A 23866-nucleotide genomic window follows, 5' to 3' on the forward strand; every position below is an offset into this window, starting at 1 on the left:
GTGGCAGTCTCCCTGCAGAGGGACGGCTGTGTGTATAGTTCAAGTAGCTCTGATTCTGCTTTGGGATACATCTAAGAGATCCTAATGGAGGGAAGGACCGCTGTTAGATAGCCCAGTATACAGTGACAATACCAGGACCCCACGGAGTGTGATTCAGTCAGTATCCAAGAGGTGGACAATGGTGGCTTGGACAGTGGTCTGGAGGATCGTGAAGATGGGCCTCAGAGATACACGGTGGCAGTTGTCTGGCATGTGGGAAACAGACAGGATTGAGTTGGGAGTGTTGTGGGCCTTTCCCCATTCCCCCTAGGGAATTGAGAATTTTGAAAGTGGGCCTTGGGGCTAATAGAAGCTAGCTCTACTAAATATAGTAGAACTGAATTTTATTCACAGGGTAAAGGCCAGGGACAACCTTCCCATTACTTATTCCCAGCCAATCCAGCCCAACTGTTTCAGAAAAACAGACAAGAACCTCAGGGAGTGCAGCCAGGACATCATATAAGAACTCATAAGATTGTTGTATTAGTTATCTATTGCAGTGTAACAAATTATCCCAAATCTTAATGGCTTAAAACAATAATACATATCTCACTCAGTAGGTCACAAACCTGGGAGTGGCTCAGTTGGGTGATTCTTTCTCAGAGACTCTTATGTGATGCAAATCAAGGAGTTGGCTGAGGCTGCAGTCTTCTGATGCCTCGATGGGCAGAAGGATCCACTTCGAAGATGGTTCCCTCAAAATGTCAGTGCCAAACCCTGGCTAGCTATTGGTAGGATGTCTGAGTTCCTCAACATGAGAATCTCTCCATAGATCTGCCTGAATGGTGTCGTGATGGCAGCTGGTTTTCCTCAGAGTGAGTGATCCAAGAAGAAGGCCACAGTGCCTTTTATCCTGCAGCCTTGGAAGTCACACACTTCCCTTTGTAAGAAGTGTGTGTTACTAAGTCCAGACCACACATGAGGAGAGGGGTATTAAGCTCCACCTTTTGAAGAGAGAAGAATTGAAGAAATCGTAGACATATTTTAAAACCACCACAATGGTGGTTCACTTGTATTTAATCTCCTGGAGAGTTTAAAGGGTTAACAAGGATGTCAGGAAGCATGAGAGAGAAGGACTTTATTTGGAGAAAGGTGTGGATAAATTTGCTGGCCTTCCCAGAGGTGAAATCTATTGTGAGTCAGAGAAACTCTTTTTTATTTATTTTGAAATCAAAAGATGGGCTCCAGACATGACTGCTTGTTAAATTGGATGAAATTAAAAATAGCTTAAACGTTTGGGAAGTGGGGGGAGCTGATTAGTTCTCAGGATATATTAAATGTCCTCACATGAGAAGGGAGTCAGCTATTGGGAAGGGCTGCTTTGGAAAACATATGCTGTGTCAAACTCCGCCAGCAGATGCAGAATCTGCTGCTAAAGTTAGCTCCCTGAGAACAGAGCTGGATGGGCTGCCATCACAGATGTCTCTGGAACCAGCACCCGAGACAAATATAATTCTTACCACTGGAAAGCAAGGCCTCACACAAGAGCCTTCTCGCCCTGGTTGGAGGGAGGTGCGAAGGCAGATTTATGACCCCAAATGTTGACTCTTCTGTGATTCTTCAGGATAACAGATGATTTCAAAGCCACGAGGCGTCCTGGTATTTTGCATTTCTAAATTTGAGAATCCCTCATAAGGTGAATTCACGTTACCTTAAGCGGAACCCATGCTATGTAAAAATCCGAGGCCTGATTGGAAAAGTTTTGAAACGTGCATTTTGAGATTCATAGTCTGCAATGTTGGAACCAGACGAGTGTTCCAAATGCCTAAAACAGCAGAGGGGGAGTTAGAAAACCACAATAATGAGAAATGATTTAAATAATTTCATTAGCGCAAGAACCAAATGCTTTCCCCAAACAAGAAGGGGACCCAGTTTCACGGCCGACAAAAGACGGATGATGTCATGTGCTAAGCTTCCAGTACATTACGGAGCGGGATTCCTCCAAAGTGAGTTTACAGAATTTAGTCTCCAGGGATGTCTCACAAAAGAAGGATTCTCTGATAAATAATGCTGGGGAATGATGCAAACACAGTTCCTCTCTTGGAAGGTCATGGGGCACATCAGCCTTCTAACGGCCCTGAGAAGCCCTTAAATGAAGAAATCAGTTTAATTTTGTTTGGTTCCTTAGTTCCCAAACATATATCCATGGATTTTTTTTTTCTCCTCTATATTCAATTAATCTTCCGTTTCTATTTCTACCTTTTTAGAATATGAGCTCCCCATGGGCAGGTCTTTTATTCATGATTATAACCCCACATCCTGGAATAGTTCACAAAGGCACCAAGAAGTAATAGAGTTTAAGCTCTGGGATGTCCCTTCCAAGGCCCAGGACCTACTTTTGTATTTACAATTCTGTGTTCTTTCATTAGAAGGGACCTCCGTGATTGTGCGGCTTCCGGTCCCACAGAACCTAAATCTGCTCCTGCCTGGAACACATGAGGTGCTCAATAAATCCTTATGGAATAAAGGAGTAAGCGTCTTGGTGCTTCAAAATCACAGTTCCTTGGAATACACATTGGGAAATGTCTTTGTAGAGAAAGACTGCGGCAGGAGGGCCCAGTAGTTACTGATCACATTAGATTGAGAAGGTGGGAGACAGGAATAAAATCTCTCTTGGGAAAGAAAATTACTGCAAAATATTGGAGTTGGAAATAAAGTACCATTGATTTACGATGGATGATAAGGGCTTACCGGTGTCTTGTGCTCTTACCAGTTCGGATTTATCTGATACAGCGTTAGAGAATTTCATTATGAGGGCTTAGAGGGCCAACAAAAATCACAATGCAGTATTTAGTCATCTCGCTTAGCCACCGAGGTTCCCAAGAAGCCAAGTCCTGGTGCTCCTAGACAGAGACCCCCCCAGTAGCTCCCCACGCAGGTCACTGCTCTGCCAGCCCACAGCAGGTCCCTCTCCAATGTGGCAAATTGGATTCTGGCAGTTTTGGATGATGACCAGAGTTCCATAAAACCCAGGGACTGTCCTGTTCTGACCCTTCCTCCAGTTTTCCCCCCTTCCAGTTCTGAATGTAAGTTTGGCCCTTAAGGAATGAGGCAGATTTTTAATAGTTCCTCCAGACCTCACATGTCCAGGTGAACATTGTTTTTAAAGACAGTACTTTGGGGAGCAGTGCACAGACTCCAATACAGCTGTTACTAATAAAAATGTTGGGGCCCTCTTTTAGAATTGCCACTGTGTCGGTTTTGAGGCGCATGAGATAAATCCATCCCCTCGGCCATATGTTGTTTTTGACCAAAAATGGTCTTACCCAGCTTATCTTGCAAAATGGCCCTGCATATTCAGCTGGCTTGATTTTAGAATCACTTTAGGATTTTTATTCAAACTCAAATTCACTGTCAAAAGACAAAAATTTGCCAGTACTGAGATCATTCCAAAATATATGCCATGTGGTCTGAAAGCAACTCCCCAAGAGGAGACCAAAACCAGTTTCAGCAAGGACAGTGTGGAGAGCTTCTGGGAGGGCTGGCATCAGGGGCATAGTCTTTGCTGTCATTTGTCAAGTTCTAATAGAGTTTTGAAAGTTCTGATTCTGAATCCTGGCTACTCATCAGAATCACCTGGGGAGTTTTAAAAACCTCTCCCCAAAGGTTCAGATTCAGCTGGTTTGGAGTAGGGCCCAGGGATTGATTTTGTATTTGTGTGTATGTGATTTGAATGTGCAGCCAGGATTAACCTCTATGTTAAAGAATCAACCTTATTAACTTTAGTCACATCTGTTCCTGTTTAATTTTTCTGTCGAGATAAAAATCTGTTGTGACTAGACCAAGAAGCACCACTGAAGGTTAATCGGATGGGGGTAAGTTGGGGGGTGCTGAATTGTCATTAGCAAAACTGGCACTGTGCGCCACAACCACTAGAGGGCAGACTCTAGCGCTTATTGATAAATGTGCAAAGAAAGTAGCTTTCATGAAAAACAAAAACAAAAACAAAACTCCAGGAAACAAAAGGAAAAGTGTTCTGATCTTTTCTGAGGATCTGATCACTTTGTGATCAGATCCTCCCCTTAGATGCCTTATTTTACTAAGTCTCCTAAATGCCATGATTTCTTCAAAGATACCAGTCATGGAACTGCCAGCGCTAGCTATGGAAAAGGGACTGGCAGAGAAATGCTTTTTGAGCTCTGTGGTGTGTCAGGCACCATGTTGAGTGCATTGCACCCATTATCTCATTTAATCCTAGATAACCCTATGAAGCAGCATTATCAGCTCCTTTTTATAGATGAGGAAATTTTTTATGGATGACTGAGGCTAGAGAGGCAAAGTCTCTCACACAGCATTACACAGCCATGAGGTATTTTAAAAAAAAATCTTATTTATTTGAGAGAGAGAGAGCACTCACAAGGAAGCACAAGTGGTGGAGAGGGAGAAGCAGGCTGCCCATCAAGCAGGGAGCCAGATGTGTGGCTCAATCCCAGGACCCTGGGTTCATGACCTGAGCTGAAGGCAGATGCTTAACTGACTGAGCCACCCAGGTGCCCCACAGCCGTGAGGTATTAACAATAGATCAGAGTTTCAAATCCAGGTCTTTCTGGTTCCTAAGGCTTTGCTCTTTCTTTACTCACACAACCTTTTTGGGGACAGATGTTGTTTAGGTATGTGAATTTTCGTTTTTGTTTTTGTCATCACAGATCAGATGGATTAGAGTGAGTGGTGGTGCTATTGTCATTCTTGTCAGAATAGCTGTAAGTGGTGTACACAATTGCAGATGTACCATTTTCTATAGATGAGAAGAGTCAAATTTGTTGTCCAAATACCAGCTGTGAGATTTAGGGGCAGAGCGCTGGGCTGTAAATCTTTGTGGAAATGGTCCACTTATGGCCTATGTGCCCTGAGAGAATAAAAACTCTGAGGGGAGGGCTCTGCTCAACAGGTCACAGATACACAAAAATATTCATCAAATATCCCAGTTGAGGAATAAATGTATACAAACATACATGAAAGTTTTGAGATCTAAATTGCATTTTTGGATCTAAAACAGCCATTGTATAAGTCCTGTCTCCTCCCTGGACTACAGCTTCTTTAACAAGTGAGTTGAAATGATGATTCTAGCTGATATGTAAGATTCTTTCCAACACTTCTAGGACTGAACTTTCATCCCCTCATTGGATAGACAATATGAGGAGGGGCTCTGGGCTTCAGCTCTGGTGTCAGAGATCTCCAGGCAGGGAAGTGGTAGGAGAGACCCTCAGAAGGTGATGTGGAGAAACCCTACCCTACTTGCTGATGGTTAGGAGACCTGAACGTGGAAACAGGAAGTGACAAGAGAGGAACTGGGAAAGCATACTCATAACTTTAAATGAATCTTTGTTGTTTTATCTTTTAAAGTCAAAAGGAGATGGTGGGGCTCTAGAGGTTGAATTATTTATATAAATTAAGTTTAATTACCAAATTTCACCATGATCTGAAGGAGAGTGGATTGGTTTCATTCTTTGCTTTACATATTAAGTCATGGTGAGGGTGGCTCAATTTCTCCTATCCTTGGCTTCCTTGACTGCCATCTAGGGCTGCGCCATCCATGTGGGACTGTCAGTGACAGTAGAGCCTGGAAAGAGGGACAGGGAGGGCATTGCTTACTAAGCTGGCTTAAAAGAGCTATTTCGACAAGTTCTCTAAACATTGCTCAGCCTCCAGAAAGCTGGTTTCAGCAGAGCGTGCAGCACATATGATGCCTTCCTCATGTTCAAAGAGTCTGTGTAAACACACACTGATCACCAATAGATACTTTTGAAAGATTAATTTAGTTCTTATGGACTTTCTGATTTGTCTCCAGACACACCAAAAATAACCTCACTTTTCATCCTGTTAATGAGCATAATCACAAAAGCACATGGAGCATGGCTTTACATCATCAAGGAAGGAACCTTCCAGGGAGATACCCCCAAACCCAAGTAGAATATAATTGAGAATATATATTGGCCATTTTTTCCCACCCATAGAGAAGGAGTTTAATAATTCAAGACGAGCTTTCTGAATTCAGCCCTTGTTTCTGCCACAACCAGCTCAACTTTCATTCATTCAAAATGTAGTAATACTAGGTAAAAGTCATTAGTTTCTGACCATGTGTCAGACATGTTCTAAGCACTTTAGAGCTATTAATTAGTTAATTATCACAACAACTTTATGAAGTGGGTACTATTATTGTCCCTATTTTATGGAAAAGGAAACAGGGAAAAGAGATGTCAAGTAACTTACACAAAGGCACACGGTAAGTGGTAGAGCCACTGGTTTCAGGATTTGTACTCTGAACCACTATAGACCTTCTCGAAAGCACCATATAGACCTTCTAGTAAGCACCATTGTATAATGGACCAGGACTATGCTGGGAAAACAGCCTTCAGAGTGTCAGGCCAAACAGGCTAGAGTTTAGGTCGTGTCCTACGTATGCCAGGAGCTAGGAGACACATGGAGAGTGGAAGGGAAGCCCAGTTGTGCAGACTAGGCATAGGAGATTGGAGATAGTTATGAGAGATCATGGCTCCATGGGTGTGCAGGTCTTTAGAGGCTCTTTCCAGAAATAAGGCATAGACTAGCCCAGCTCCCTGAAGATCGAGGCTGCCCCAACTCTGATGCCAATCACCATCTTATTGGCTCAAACCTTGGGGAAGGGCCTGTGAGGTAAAGGTCTTGGTAAGGCTGGGATGAGGGGATGATTTTCTGCCCATGAGAAATTGGGTTGCCCAGAGTCCCTGGGGCTCCAAGCTTTTTTGACCTTCTGGAGTTCATGTCATTCTTTCAGCGCTGGGATATCATGAGTAGGAGGAAAATTCGCCATCACTTTTTCCCTGTAGCTTTGTGTCAGGGGCAGCAGATTTCATGGATTAGGGTCCCTTCTAGAAGCCATTGATGTGGCTGGACTAGATAGTCTTTCTTTTTTTTTTCTTTAAAGATTTATTTTTACTTATTTGATACAGAGAGAAAGAGAATGAGAGAGAAAGAACAAGTAGGTAGAGTGGCAGGCAGAGGGAGAGGGAGAAGCAGTCTCCCCACTGAGCAGAGAACCCAACGTGGTACTTGATTCCAGGACCTTGGGATCATGACCTGAGCTGAAGGAAGATGCATAACTGACTGAGCCACTCAAGTGCCCTCTTTTTTTTTTTTTTAAACCAAATTAGCATTAGTTTTATTTAAGTTGATAAGTGAAAGAAACATACTTTGTACACAAATATATTAAATATTATATACTAGACACTGTCTACTTTGGTGACAAAATATGTTTTAGTGTAGGTTGAAATATATTTATTCATTATGACTTATAAGTGCACACACATTTTCTGATCTGATATTAGAAATTCTATATATTACATATGAAAATAAACTTTTTGAAAAAATTTCAGTGTAGTTAACATAGTGTTACATTCATTTCAGGTATACAATATAGTGTTTCAGCAGTTCCATGTATTACTCAATGCTCATCAAAATAAGTTTACTCTTAACTCCCTTCATCTATTTCACTGACCCACCCCCTGCCTGTACTAGATATTTAATTCTTTCCTCCAGATCTCCGCCTTTATCTGTGTCCTTAGAAGGCAACCTTGGCAGGTTGATCACCCTAGTTTCATTGTGCTCTGGGTTGGCCAAGAGGAGTCATGGGCAGGCAGACAGAAAGCTGGAGGAGAGAGCTCTGGTTCGGGTAGGGGTTTTATCGCTCTGTGAAGTTAGCTCCAGCCAGGAGGCCCCCTCCTCCAGTTCTCACTGGCACTCAGCAATTTCTCCCTTGGCCCCTTGAGGGGGGATGGAAAATGCCACCCTCTTGGCTGCAATCTGGGGCCTTCACACTCATTAGGGTTCACTTAGCTCTGACTACGCCTCCCTAAAGAGGCCCTTCATTCAATGCTTCAGTCAAAGCCTTCTAAGTGGTTTCTGATTCCTTCCAGGGCCCTGCCTGATATCTGGTCCTTGCCCCTTCTACCACAGCTGTCTCAGCTCCAGGTCTGATCTCTGATCTGCTGAAGCTGCTTGGCCTGCTTCTGGTTCCTGGTGTACTCCTGGGAACACCCATACTTTATCATGGGACTTCTCTCCTCTGGACTGCCACACAATTCCGTCTGTCCCCAGCCATCACCACCTTTGCTGGCTTTCTGCTCTAAAGTTTCTGTACTGGCTCTTGACCCTATTTCTTTATGATAGATCAAATATATCTATGAGGCTCCTGCTATGCCTGGCATTATACTAAATGCATTTATACATGTTATCTCATTTAATTCTTATAATTATCATATCTGGTCAGTGTTATGCTAAGAGATGAAAAAAAAAAAAAAAAAACCCTCGATCTTCTGTTGCCTCTGCCTGACCAGCATAATTCCTCCCTTTTCTGCTAATAGTACTCCCAGTTTCCTTTGGGAAACCACTCCTCCCTCACTCTCAGCCCTTGTGATTCAGGTGATGCCAAACCCACCCAGCTCCCTGGCCAGTTAGAGACACTGTGATGGCTCGGACAAGTGTAGATCTCCTATGTTGGACTAATCAGAGCTAACTCTGGATCTCTGGTTAAGAGAATCAGAAAAAGGACTCTCCTTCTCCAGAGGAGACTATAAGCCCTGCTGGTGAACTTGCTGCTCCTGATGATACAATCCACCTGGGACAGATGCCAGCTCTGGAGGGAAGCAGAGTCAAAGACGGAGACGTAGTCACGTGATTATATGCAGTCACTCTTGAAGCTAATCAGCATCTTAAACTTCTGGGTTGGGGCAAAGCAGTAAATTCCATATGTAATTTAAGCTAATTTGCGTTGAATTTCCATCATTTGCAACCATAAGTAACCTTAGCATCACACAGCTGGTAACTTGATGGAGCTAGGCATTGAACCCAGGTTTGCTAGAGAGACTTGAGTTAGCTCCTTCAAGGACTTAAGGTTACTAATGGTTGTGAAAGCTACACATGTTTAGCTTTCCTCTCCAGTGATTTTCATTAGGGCCTGAAGCAGGTTGCATGAAATGGACCATTTCTTGCCTGGGTGTGATCTTGCTTCCAAGTGGTAGAGTAATGACTATCATGTTCATTTTTAGTGACTTCACTGGGAGCTCTACAGTCTTCCTTAAAGGAACTTCTCTACAGTCTTCCTTAAAGGAACTTGAGTTCTGTGGCTAATTGATTCTTACTATACACTTCCTCTCTTTCCTTAGTAATAGAACCCTTCACATTTAGTTGTTTGTATGGTCATCCAGAATAAAGACTATAGTTCGTGGTATGGCCATGTTACTAAATTCTAACCAATGGGATGCAAGCATAAGAGATATGTGCAACTCCTAGGCACTATCCTTAAAGAGAAAAATATGCATGTCCTCCAGAAGTTGATCCTTTATGTTGGCTATAGGTGATTATTGGACTCAAGCAGCCATCTTGGGCTGTGAGGTAGCAACCATACATTAAGTATGCAACAAGATAGAAGGAGCTTATGTCCTGGATGACCATTAAGTTGCCATGTAAACCAAACTGTCCACATTTATATGGGGAGAAGTAACCTTTTCTTTCATTTATGCCACTGGTTTGGTGGTATGGTGGTGGTGGTGGTTGTCACTACTTGCAACTGAACCAAATCCTAAATAATACAGGTCTTTTCTGTAAATTGGATTCTGGGGAGGACAGGAGACTTTCACAGCTTTGTAGACAGATTGGCTGATGGTTCCTGAAAAGGGTCTGGGGCCTTATGAATGTCAATAACTGACAAGAGGTGAGTTTAGTGATGCTAAAGATTTTTAGGGGCCTGTCCCAGAGGGCCCGGGGCATTTTTATATTTGTACTTTGTATTTTTTTTTTTTAATATTACAAATTTCAGACTCCACAAAACCTGGATCTATTGATAGCACAGACTGTTGTTTTTGTCTTGAATTGTAAAGGGAGGAGTTGAGGGCACTTCAGGTCATTTTAGAGAGGAAGGACTGACTTTCTGCCTAAGACCTCCTCTTCCCTTTCTCTAATGCCCATCCATCCTATAGGTTCTCCCCCAAATCTTGTCTCCTTCAGGAAGCCTTCCCTGCATATCAGAACAAGCTTGTGTCTTTTTCTCCTCCTGCTAAAGGTCCTCAGGATTCACCTCACTTCCTTTTCTGTTTTCAGCTGGGTATTGCAAAAGGAGAACTGACCAGGACACCTGGGCAGCTCAGTTGTTAAGTGTCTGTCTGCCTTTGGCTCAGGTCATGATCCTAGGGTCCTGGGATCGAGTCCTGCATCAGGCTCCTTGCTCAGCAGGGAGACTTCTTCTCCCTCTCCCACTCCCTCTGCTTGTGTTCCCTCTCCCACTGTGTCTCTCTGTATCAAATAAATAATAAAAATCTGAAAAAAAAAAAAAGAAGGACACTGACCTTGGAATCAAAAGACCTGGACTTGAGACTGGGCTCAGCTTCTGCCTAGACCTAAGACTTTAACCAACTAATGGGCTCACTGGGCTTCAGGTTTTTCATCTTTACTGAGAGGTAAGAGCACTTGCTTCCACTAGTCAGCCAGAGGGTTAAATTAGATAAAATATGTGTAATTGCTTGATTGATGATGAAGTGTGATAAAATCAAACATATTATGATTACTAGTGTCATAATACTAATCCCCAAGGGTTGTGCTCTTCTTTTAGCTTTAATGGTATCTGATGAGCCATACAGACACTTGATCACCTGCTATTGTATATTGTTCTCTAATTGTTTTGTGGGTCCAATTTAATTTTCCCAAGTAGGTTGGCAGGTACAAGACACCAAGGACAATACTTTATAACCTCTGGGCACCTAGAGTGGGGCTGGGCATGTGGAAAACAATTTAGGTACAAAAGGGGGTAACGGGGAGTCAAAGTTGCTATTCAACCAAAAGATAATTTGTTGGTAAATGTACTGTTGTCTTGGGTCTGGCTCTTCGCTGTATTATTATCAGAAGCTAATCAGACTTGGGGAGGCAGACTCACATCAAAAAAGCTCACAGGAGATTGATGTATAGCAGTCAGACATCTTCAAAATAGTTAAAGAACTGCTTTTTAATGACTGAAATGCTAGAGCTTCCTGCCTAGCTCCTTCCTGGCATCTGTGCTTGGGAGGCCCGAATTGTCTTGAAAGGGTTGTTTGGTGAGTTTGGAATGATGGTGTAGAAAAGTGGACTGTTTTGGGGGAATATTCAGTCTTGCCCACTGTGTGGCTTCATGAGTCACCTCTGCCCCAGAGTCCACTTCTCCAGGGAACAGGAAGTTCACATCCCCTGGTCTTAGTGACTCTCCCACCTGAACACCAATTTCCCCCTCCAAAGACTTCTCTTTCTACGTTCCAGGCTTTCTCCTAACTATGTACAATATCATTGATTTTTGTGTCTCCTTATTAAATCACAATCGTATTCAATTCTGCTTCCCCAAGTGTCTTAGTCAACTCAGGCTGCTACAACAAAATATCATAGACTGGGTAGCTTAACAGAAATTTATTTCTCATAGCTTGTGAGCCTGGGAGTTCAAAATCAAGGTGCCAATTTGATTCCCGGTGAGAGCCCCTCCCAGGGTGCTGAGAGTCTCCCTGCTGTATCCTCAACATGGTAGAGAGGGAGAGAACTCTGGGGTTTCTTTATCTTCTTCTAAGGTCACTAATCCCTCCAGGAAGGCTCCCCTCTCAGGACCTCATCTAAACCTATTTACCTTCCAAAGACCCCACCTCCTAATACCATCACATTGGGGAGTTAGGGCTTCAATATATGAAATTTGGCAGGGAGTAGGGGTGGCACAAACATTCAGTCGATATCAATTATCAGTTGGGGTTTGAGAGTCCCAAACTTCTCAACCTCTTGGCTTTCTCCCACAAATGATAATCATACCAATATGTGCAACTTAAAAAAATTATTTTAACTCTTGCAGAGAAACCTGATTTTAAGTTTTTGAGGATACCGCATTGCCATCCCTTCTGGAATCAGGGAATCTGGGACTAGTTGTACATGGGATAACTGAATAACGTTCGTGGTGTTGATCACTGACTCCGTCCTGTCTTCCAGACTTATTGGTAGGGACTGACTTGCTGATTTTTTATTGCCACCTGTTTTCAGTCCACCTGAAATGGATCATCTGAAAATTTACCCAGTCCTGAGCCATAATCCAATGCAGTTAAAAGGCACTTTTTCTCCTGCTGAGAAATTAACACCTTCTCTTTTGTCCCAACTTTCTGGGATCATTTCCAATATGTCCTGGCTGGGAGTTAATTAAATCTGTGTTGACACATACTCAATTTCAAGTGGCTTTGCACATACAGGAAACCTGTTGAGATTTTCCCTTTCGAGTCCAAACCCACTGATCTATCTCTTTATCCCAGTTTTCAGGGTAGGTATTCCACTTGCCAGGAAAGGATGGAATTTCAAGTGGGAAATTAATGGGATTCCCCACTCTAAGAAAATCATGGTTCCTATTTTCCTACAATGCTTCCCAAATTTCGAGACATGTCTTGTGTGAAAATTGCTATTTTCTATTAAAACAACTGGATTTATGATTACAGGAAGCCCTTAGAGGCAGGGCAGAGGCAAGTAACAAGCAAGGTTAGAATCCTCAACTCCACAGCAGCTGTTTCAAGAACACAGTACTCAAAACCAGAGTCAGAAGATCTAAATGTAGGTCAAGTAATTTTAAATTCCGATTGGATATTGCAAATGCACAGCCGGGAGCTTTTTTTTCCCCAATCTAGAGTTAGAGATTTGGGTGGCTTACAGGAAAAGTTATTAGCAGCAACATCTAGAGTCTTTGGTTCACCCCAAGAGGCACGTGTTAGTCTCATCTGATGCTATATGCTTATTTTAGTGTCCGGAGCATGGTTGGTGAACATCCAGGGAGAGCATCTTTCCACGCTGAGCTGCGGCCACCGTGCTAAAATTCCTACATATGCTGGTCCTCACATAGCTAGTCTGTCAATGCTGCTGTGTTACTTTGGGGCCGAGGTTGCAAACTAGCAGGTGTGGGCTGTATTTAGATTGCAGGTATGTCTTGTTTGGCCTGTAAGGTATTCATTCGTTTTAGAAAATGAGCTAACTTAAAAAAATTAGAACACTTCCTACAAAAATCATTATTTGTGGGGTTGTTTTTTGTTTTTTGTTTTTTGTTTTTTTAATTTGGGTGTTCTGGTCACCCTGGCATCACTGCTTGGTAACAAAGGGCTGTTGCTGAGTGGGGCTGCCCACCTTGGATGGAATGTGAATCTCTGGTTTGCCAATTCCCATATGGCTTACTTCATTCATTTACATTTTCTGCTATATATAAGAATTCACCACTCTGCCATCAAGCAGTGTCCTACACAAATGGCCCGATACTCTTCAACAGCATAGGATAGATGCTCATGGCCCCTGTTGGATTAGAAGATGCATGTTATTCTCAGTTATTTACATGCAAGTCCAGAAGGACCATGTCAGAACTGTTGGCCTTGAGAAAATGAGTCAAGAATTAAAGGCTAGGTTTTTTGGTGAAGTGATAGAGAAGGAAGATTGAAGACTGGAGTAGGGGTGGGAAAGAAAAGGGGTGCCTCTGAGACCTGGGGAGGGTCATACCAGATGGGAGAAAGGAAACAAACTTTTGCCAAGAGGGCTCTGAAAAAGTTTCTGGTTGTCTGGGATTATGCCAAGGAAGAGGTTATGATCATGAGATATTGAGCACCATTATTTGAAACGGTCTCTTCTCCTCAGGAGACTGTGTATTCCCTCAAGTCCAGAGCCCTAGGCAAAGGCTCTGTGCCATTTATTTTTGTGTATGGTATCCACACTAGGGGCTCAGTAACAGCCTTCCAACGGGACTGAAACGTATGCCTGTGCATGTGTGCACATATCTGAATGTGGGAAGGGGCAGGATGGAGGTGTGGATGAAGGGGGGACATTAACAGAGACAGAGAGGAAAAGTGTCTTGGGAATACATAATACATGCCAAGAAATACAGGGCTTTGTCATCAAGATGACAATGGTTCATTGAGAAATATTTCTCCTCCTTTCCTAAGGACAAGGAGTGGTGACGGTTAGTGGATTATATTCTTGCCCCTAAGGCCCAGGAACGCACAGCGACAGCTCTGAGTAATGAAGACTGGGGTGAGCGGCCTCATTTGGTGAATCACTAGATATTCACCAATCCTCTTTTCACATTCATTTTTTTTAAATCTGTCCCTGTTTCTAACTCCGAATACTCACTCTCAGCATATCACATGAAACAGAGTGGGCGTGAAAGGCAATGTGACAAAGTGGGTAAGAGCAATGGACCTGAAGTTAAACAGACCTGGGTTCAAGTCTGTCCCACACCACCCTGTCCCTGCCTCCCCTTAGCTGCGTGGCCATGCCATGGGCAAGCTGCTTGCTAGCTCTGCTTTGGCTTCTTTGCTGCAAGTGGGGAGAATCACACTATTTACCTCTTAGAGAGGATGTGAAGAGTAAAGAGAGCCTGGGATTTAGTGAGTGCTCAATAAATATTCCCTATGATTATTCTCAAATTGTGGACTTTCCAATCTCTGACTTTTCTCTAAGATGATTTCACACTGTTCTACACCATCAGAAGACAATTGGCCTGGATGTTTCAGATGAAGTGCAGTAGCTGGTTCCCCAATACTGCAATTACTTTCCATGTTTTGGGGTGTGGATGTGCTGTGGTGGCCCGTGGGGATATGACAGAACAGACTTCTATTTGTGTGCCATGACCCTTTTCACCTCGGAATAAGGAGTTGGCTCTGGTCCCTGTCGTGTCACAGCAACTCTCAGATCACTTACCCTTGTTAAAAAGTGCCATCTGCCTCAGTCCTCTTTGCAGAAAGCTTCCCTGACTCCCAATCAGGGTGTCCCAGGGAGCTTCCTGACCACACTGCTCAGGCCTAACCATGCTGGCTGCCCACATCACAGCAGGAGGGGTTGGCTCAAAACCTCACACCAATTTTCCCCTCCTCCTCCTTTAGAAACCTGGGACGTCTCCCAAGTGTTGACAGATACCCACTTTGGATCTGAACTAGAGAAAATTCCTTATAGCCCAACATATGAAATTGAAGACTCTTTCATGCTTTGCCCATCTCCACCCCTCTCCCGCCCCTTCCCCATGGTAGAAAGGGAAGATGAAATGCAGCATTAGCCCAGTTCCTACAGCCCAGCTCCTCGGATGAGCATGTCAGGCTGGATACTGTAGCTAAACATAAATGAATGGTTATTAATGATGGGCATAATGTTTTCTAGCAGTTAGCTGGCTGTGATTCTAGGATTTTTTTTCCACTGTGTTTTGAAGGGTTAGGTTATTTAAACTTACCATCAAATAGAATCAAATCAAAGTGAGCTAATTTTTCTTAAACACTAATCATTTTAAGGCTATTGAACTAAATATAGAGGCAGTTCATTAAATCATTAAAACAGCCTGCAATAATGCTCACAAAGTCATTATGGAGCTATTCCCTAGCCAGAGAGGTAGTGTTGCCTTAAGCACAGTTTAATCAAATTAGATGGTGGGCTATGTCATGGGGTTTCTCCTATTGATATTCATTAAAAATACATGATTTATCACTAATCTCTGTGAGGTAGATCCCACTCTTCCAAATGAATTTTGTAAATGTCAAGGGGAAGAAAACAGAATGGCGTATTGTTATAATAATTTAAGAGTGGTGTGATCACATTTACATTTTATATACTATGCAGTTTAGGAACAGATAATAGCTTTAACAAGGCTAAACTTCTCCTTTTAGTTAAAGTTACAACAGAAAGGCTGAACCCTGAGGATTAGCCATTATATTAACATAGAATGAGCCCCAACAGTTGGAATGATCTCTTAGTAGAATGGTAGCTTGTCCCATTGTTCAGCAAATGCTTTTCTCACCTTCTTGGGTGGAGGGATTTCTACATAGATGTATGCTGTCCTGTTTTCAGATCCTGTCCTGATTCGGCAGCTGGGAGAGGCTGGTTGGGTTTTGCCCCTGGGAGCTCTCCTGCTGTGTTCATACTTCATTTCCTCCAGAGTTCTCTGGCCTCCAGACCTCTCCTCACAACCCTAGCGAAATTTGCCCTGCTCCTTCCTCCTCAGTGGACTGGAAAGGGCTGATAACAGTTTAAAAATGTTACCCCACCCAGAGGTATTTGCATTTTAACTGGGATCAAAGCTGAAACTAAAGGGATTAAGTCGTAATAGTAGAATTTTAAGCATCAACCAGTGGGTGGAAGAGGATTTTCTGCTGCTGAAGGACCCCTCCCTCTGGCCTCGATCAGAGAGGAGAGTGGTCCTTGGTGGGCCAGGTCAGACCAGAGATGGGGGAGGGAAGTTTGGTGATACTACTGCTTTATCCTTTTCTAAGTTGTATCTTTTTTTTTTTTAAACTGGGAAATGAGCTTTCTCTGTTTCAAGAACTTCCTTCCGAAACAGATATCTTTCTAGAGGGTACACTTTGAAATATTGATATTCTGACTTGTCCTCTAAACATTTTTCCTCCCCAAAATGAGGACTAACATTTGAAACTCAAAATCACAGTTAGGTTTAAAACTCTCAGTCTTGCCTTGAAAATACCCCGGAAGGAAGGAAGACACTTATAGAAGGAGCAGCAGTACCTTTTCGATATAAAAATGTGCCGGTTCTTAGCAAGACACATGAGATGTCTCCCTACAGTTAAGACAATTATCAAAAGCTTTTCAGAATATGACTAACAGCCAGAATGGTCAGAATCAGCAGACAGAGGCACTCGACTCCTGGACGATAGGAAGCTTTTAGCATGTTGGCCATTTAACCTAATCTAAAAGAGAAACCCAGCTTAAATGAAATCCTACTTATTTTATTCTGCTATGTTGCAGAATAATGGAATGCCCACCCCTTTTCTGCACAGGAGATCTCTAACTTGACTCTTGGCTCAGTGGGATGCTCTCAGAACCATTTCCAATGCCAAACTCAAGATACAAAAGGGTCTGGCCATTAGCCCTGGAATCTCCTGCCCGTGGAGTAATGGAGATGTGAACAGGACAGTACTGAATTATCGGCAGGAACTGACTTAACGTCTCAAAATAATAAACGAGGGTCCTAGCAAAGTGTCTTGTTAAGTAGCTAAATGTCTAATTCACCTGGGATATTGTTTCAAAATTCATTTCATCTTTGGTAATTTGATGAAATGAAGCTCTGTACTGGTGCTTTCTCTCATGCAAGGCTGCACGCACCTAAGGGCAGGGCACATTTATTTTGATGATTAATACCTGCAGGTTTCGTGGTTTAATGGGAAAATGCTAGATATATTTGAAATGATACTGCCTTCTCCCCCCTCTTCATTCATCAGGTAAACACCTTGATTACTTGCCTTCCAAGTTTGAGCTCAGTAGAACTTATATTATCCACTGACACTCTGGAAACATTATTCTTGCATATTTGTGGTTGGAGAAGCCTGGGAGTCACACGGTGACTGATTTCAGGTGGGCAGTGTTGGGTGTGCATTGTTTAACTCACAGCTCTTTTCAAAGATGGATAACAGGAGGCTGGGAGAATAAATGGAATGTGATAGAGTATTTTTCCTTCTGCTCTCACCCCTGAAATCTCACCCAGAACCACAGGGGTAGCTTCTTTGCCAGTCCCTTAAAGGCTTTTGCCCTGATTTTCATAGGTTTATTTGAACTCTGTTAGAAGTGAGAGGACTCAAATTAGAGGTCATGGAATGAAGGAGGTTGAACAAGAGAGAGTGAGCAACTTATCCAGGGTTTAGCCCAGGTAGTCCTGCATCTGGAGACTGCCCTCAGGCCTAGGTAAACCACCATGAAGGGTGACCCTTGAAACTCTCCTGCTTTTGTCCTCCTTAAACTCCATTTTAAACAACCTGCAGGAGGGAGCTGAGTCACATGCATTTTAAATATTATGTATCCAAACAAAGAACATCTCCTTTTAAAGCCTTCTTCTACTCTTACCCTTAGTAAGTTGAAATATTTAAACAGAAAGCTAACCTATTAATAAAAATTGTTGTTTACATCCATGCTCATGTTCAAAATTGAAAAATATTTTCATGTTATTGTCCCATGTAATCCTCAAAATTAAGGCAACAGCCCCATTTTAGAGAAAAGAAAGCTGAGACTGAGACTGTTCCTGTGTCCACTCTTCTCCTGCCCTTGGGTGATGGAAGGCAGCCTTGCCCATTTTTCTTACATTTGAAGAGCTTCATTTGGCAAGTATTCACAGAGCACGCATTCCACTCCTGGGACATACCAAGGCGGACACAGCTTTCAAGCCTGCCCTGTAGACTCCTTGTCAAGCCTTTCCCAGTTGTGATGTGGAAATTATGACCTTGCTTTAAAATCTCCCTGTAAGAAATCCTAAACCCTCTCCAGGCTAGGCTGCTGCATTTTGGTATCTTCAAATGGGTTTCATGCAACATTCAAAAGTTAAGTTCTCCCAATTTTAGTTGATGCCACAGTCATTTGAAAACCCAAAGACAGTAGAATGAGTCTCCTTGGCAAAGTGCTTGGGGTATACACAGATGTAAGGGTGTTTGTGTGTATATGGCTTCTAATACTTACCCCTTTCCACGGTTGTATTTGGTGCACTCACGGAGCAGTTATGGTCAATTATGTCATTGTTTAAAAAAAAAAAAAGTCTATCTCTGTTGATACAACATAGACTTTTCAATATGGAATAGTGTCATTAACCTTCACCTTATCATCAGGCAGCCCCTCCCCACAACGTCCCTGAGTGCAAGCTCGTTGGGATGTAATTAACTTCAGACCCATATCTACCTCTTTTTCACACATTGAAGCTTTGTCCAAGACCTAGACCCCACACTCACCATGGGCCTTCAAGCTGCAGTTTCCTGTAGAGTTTGGTGTGTGCCAAGGTCCTGCAGGGAGAAGAGACACACACGTGCTATTAGCAAGAGCATCTAGCACAGGGCTATGTACAGGTGGCAGCTTAATAAGTACTCTTGGGTGACAGAATTGAGTTGTCAGGCCCTCTGTTCTCCTGGCTATTAATCCTTTTCTGTCATGGTTTAAAAGACAGGATGAGACAGCCAGAAAAATAAGAAACCAAAAGCCCTTAAATCCTAGCCTTCAAATGACTGGAATAGAATAAGAGTATTTCAAAAAGATGAGTGAGGTTTGAGTCATTTGCATAGAATGAATGACCACTGGACTCCCAAAGCCTGGGCATGGTCTCAGAAGGCAAGTTTTTAAACTGAAAGACAGGGATTTCCTTTCTAAAATTTACCTCTTCCCCTTTTTTCTTACATGTAATAACTAGCTTTCATGGTCAAACGCATATACCCCCCTCCAGGATAGGAGGGATTTGTCTGTCTTTTCAGTGCTAATTCTTAGTGCTAACCAGTGCCTAGCACATAGCAGGTGTTCAGTACATGTTTTGTTGAATGAATGAATGAATGAATGAATGAATGAATACCATAAGCCCTGGCAAAAAAAAAGAAGGGAGTAAAGATAGTATTTGTTACTTACCTACCTCTGCAATCCTACACTCACTAATGCTAGGCAGTAGTCCTAATTATAGACTACTCTATGCAATAGCAGGCAACAAAGCTGGATTTGTATGATGCATGTTTAATGAAATCTTGACTGTTGGGTGGCCATATTAACCACCATTCACACTTCCTCATCTGCTTTAATTAAGCCTTGAAATTTCTTCTGAGCAAATACTACAACACTAAACAAATACACTCTGGGGAGTAGCACATGGATTCTGTTTAGCATTTGACCTATAATACAAATAGTTACCAATGGACACGAAGTGGTATATGTTACTAGAATGTTGAGGGATAGAGAAAGACAGGTTGGTGTGTAGCCTTAGAGCCAGACTTGATTAGGCAGGCAAGAAATACTTAGCCAGGTGAGTGCCAGCTTCCTGGAATAAGGCATAAATCCAAGCTTTCTACATATGTCTACCAAAAATAAGAGCTGTTCTTGCTCAAGGTGGGCTCTCTCTATAACCTCCTGAGCTATTTTGACTTCCAGATCAGAATCAGTGTATCACAGATGGAATGCTGGCCAAACACAACACATTTGTTCTATGGGGAGGGGTATGGGAGAGTCCCCAGGGTCAACGGCTTTTCAACATCCAGTCTAACAGATATTTTGTGTTCCTCCTGAGTCCTTCCAGAACACAGCCTCTGATATTCCTGTTTTCCTTTAGATGGTGGCAAAAGATGCACTGAAGAGTAGTATAATGCTGAATACTCAAGGGAAAGGGCAGTTGTTTAAGGAAGATGGAAGCAGGAATTGAATTTAGCTTAAAGACCAGAGGGAGGAGAACCCAACCCAGAGGGTTCCACTTCTGTGAAATTAAACGCAGAGAAAATACAGTCGACCCAAAATAGACAAGGCCAACTTGGAGCTGTCTTCAACAACAATGTGTATGAATGGCATTCTGAATTGCAACCTCTCCCCTATTTTTTTGAATTGCATCCTTTCTTATCACCAACATCCCCCTGTAGGTTAGAGTCTACCACTGGGTTTGAGGCTGGGTGAGATCTACCTACAAAGACAGTGTCACTTTTGTCTTCCACCTAATGAGACATCAATGTCAGGGGAGGTGAAGATGAATTCTTTTACATAAAGGCACACAACCAAAGACAATCATGGCACCCCTAAGAGGGCATCAAATTGTGGCTGCTTTAAGTCTCCCTTCTCAAAAGGGAAGCCATGGTATAACGATGGAACTGAACTTGAACCTTTCTAGAAAGCCTCTAAGGTTTATCTCTTTTCCCTTTGACTATGAATGCAAGAGAACAGAAAGCTGCCATCCTCCGTGGTCAGATCTCTCTGAAAGATGGACAATTTCTTGATCATCACAAGTGATGAGCAGGTGAGTCTGTGAATTTATGTGTCAGTTTGGAGAGAAGTTTTATACTAGATGTGGTTCTTGCCATTCAGGAAATGATGATATTTACATCAATTGAAAATCTGAACTATGTATTTTTACTCAGTGAAAGCTCATGGCCTGATGAGAACAAATTTCTTTATATCCTTAATTCAAATGGTTGGGAACAATTTATCAATGTGATGGAACTCCTTTATGGCATGTGAAAAAGATCACTTTTAGGAGCAAACAGATACAGTTTTTGTAATCATTAAACATCTTAGTTCATAAATCTTTTTTCCTCCTGACCCTCAAAGCTGAATGAAAATAAATGCAGTAAGGTCCATGATTCTTGGAACTTCGACACTAAAAACAAATGCATACACTATAGCCTTTCCATGTTAAATATCTTCTTGGTTTTTAAATATGTTTCCTTGAAAATGGGAGCAAAATGTGTCATCCATCGACATAGACTCTTGTTTGCTTTACAAGATTTCTCATTGAGAGTAATTAAAATATACTAACTTAGGAAAGTCAGCACATAAGAACTATTTTTATTAATGTGTCTAAAATACAGGTTTTTCCTTTCTATAGAGGAAGTCATTAGAACAACAAGGATAGTATAATCCCACTCTTGTAAAGTGAAATAATTACATGTGTGTTTAAAATAATTACGTGTGTGTTTAAATGATCTACACCAAAAAAAGGTACTGAGAGTGGTTGCCTAGGTGCATGGGATCGTGAACGTTTTCAGATTTCTTCTTCTTTTCTTGTTTTCTCTTTTATAATGAATGTGGATTGTTTGCAATAAAAATTAATCAGGATTTTTTTAAAAAAATACTTAAAATAATACTCATGAACAATATTCACAATACACATAAAAATTGAAAAACAATACATCATTGATTTGATATGTGTGACTTTTCTCCCCTTACCTCCTGAAGTTCTCTGAGTATAGCCAGCCCTTCCTTCTGCCTCCTTTTCCTGTGTCAGCAGACTCTGATGCTTAAATCTTTTCCAGTAGGTGAGGCAGTTCTCTAGAAATGGGAACCAGGAGCTGGCCTGGGACATGGGACAGCAGTTTACTTTGTGTTTTCCTTTTGGTGGTATTGGTACAAAAAGATAAGCTAAATCCAGTCTCTCTTTCTAAGCTTCACTTGACACCAGTTTTGTTTTGGTTTGGTGTGGTTTTTTTGGTCTGTCTTTCTTCTCTCTCTTCATTTCCTCCTCCCGTTCTTTATTTTCTCCTACTAAATTTGAAGCTTCTTTAGGGTAGGGGCATCCTCTTAGCCTGCTGTCATGATGCTTCATACAAGGTAGATACTCAATAAGTGTTTGTTGAATGAAGGCCCAGAGATATTAAGTGATTTGGCTAAGGTCACACAGCTGGTTAACAGCAAGGTCAGGACTGGAATTGAGGCAAAATCAGGAAGTCCACTGGCTACAGAAAGCACACTGTGCCAAAATAAAAAGAATGTTGGTATCGTAGGCAGTACGTCTATGTTAGTAAACTGACAGGGACGTGGGTGAGATATAACATATGTCATCAGGCTAAAGACAGAGATAAAGGGAGTAAAGGCAGGAATCAAATTGATATACTTTGGTGCATGTTTGCCAAAACTCTGGTTATTATTACAATTGTGCCTTCATGGAATAACTATATTTAACTATTGTTTTCAAACTTCTCATAGACAAGAAGGTATATAACTTTGTAAAAATTGCAGGCAGAACCACCATTATATTTTTGCAGAGACCATTCATGATAAATTTATTCAGCAAAGGGAAAAAATAAATCCATCTACATTGAAATCACAATGAACATGTCTCCATTAAAGGCCCCCAAGAGACAGAACGCCAAGTGCAAAAGCAACAAGAGTGTAGATGAGAGATTTCTCCCCATTGAACTATCTACCCCAGGAGGCAGCCAGTGCAACCTTCAGACTCAGGAGGTGAGGATAAAATCATTTTGTTGAGTAAAAATATTCTGAGTAACTGCCTTCTTTGAAAATGGAAGAATTTCATTTTTCCATCTGACAAATGGAGAAGAACCTGTTTGCAGTGAAGACACTGGAGTTAATCGTCCCAGGATAATGGCTACCTTTGACCAAAGACACAGCCCCAGGAGTTGTGGCTTCATTCCCTTCAAGTGTTGATCAAGTCTCAATCTTCGGGATGGTTGTGACATATTCTATTTCTGAAACTCCCTTTGAGAAAAGCATCCTATAATTTTTCTCTACTTCTCGTAGTTGCTGCTGATGGTGATTTGTATCTCCACTAGAACCATGCTGGGTGGAATTGACCCTTCGCAAGCATCCCTTCATGACACGATGAATAAGAAAATAGAGGGGTGGAAAGAGGAGAAAGCAAGCAAGCAAAAGGGGAGATGAGAGAGAGCCCTGGGATGACAGAGCTAAGAAGAATCAGGATCTCTCAACAATCTGACCCTCACATGCCTCTGCACCCATATCCAACTTGTTTTATTAAAGACATGTTGTTTTAAAAAGCCTCTAAGTACCTCCAGAGCTGGGTTTAGGGTCATGAAATCACCCCAGGCATGCCAGTCATTTGACTTCCCTTTAAAATAAAATTTTTTAAAAATTGCTTACCTTGAATTTAATAGGATGTGGAAGACACTGATTTTCCAGAAATAAAAACTGTAGTCACAGGCCAATTTTCTTACTAATTCACTTCTACTGGCTGAAGCAGGAGCACTGCTCTGAAAGAAATCCAATATAATGTTTTCTAACCTTTCTGTTCTTATCCTCTTTTCTGTTTTTGTTTTTAGTGATTTTCTGAACTTGACCACTCTCTGGAGAAGTCTTAAAGTATTTAAAATTTAGATAAAATATATCACTTGTTCCTGATCATAGCACTGTGCTATTGTGTGCTATTATGTAATTTTAGAATTTCCCTGAATGTGACCATCAGCTGACTGACCTTGGGGGGTATCTCTGTCAGTGTGCAACTTATATGGATGCAGCGCAAAGATACTCAAGAGAACAACATTGGTGAGAAATGTCGTTCCAAATATTTTTGTTCAAAATCTTTTATTTTGAAATAATGACAGATGCACAAGAATTTGTAAAAACACCAAATATCCTATGT

General features: G+C 42.0%; 1 long non-coding RNA gene across 1 annotated transcript; it reads right to left on the minus strand.

Moving 5' to 3' along the window:
- Positions 1–5013: 5013 nt before the first annotated feature.
- On the minus strand, positions 5014–23472 carry LOC125109322 (uncharacterized). Its single transcript, XR_007130194.1, has 4 exons — positions 23368–23472; positions 21697–21823; positions 18744–18794; positions 5014–5599 (listed from the first exon to the last, which is right to left on the minus strand). It is a non-coding gene; the product is annotated as an uncharacterized LOC125109322 (long non-coding RNA).
- Between the last annotated feature and the right edge of the window lie 394 nt (positions 23473–23866).

This window comes from Lutra lutra, chromosome 9 (assembly GCF_902655055.1).
Source record: "Lutra lutra chromosome 9, mLutLut1.2, whole genome shotgun sequence".
Taxonomy (NCBI): domain Eukaryota; kingdom Metazoa; phylum Chordata; class Mammalia; order Carnivora; family Mustelidae; genus Lutra; species Lutra lutra.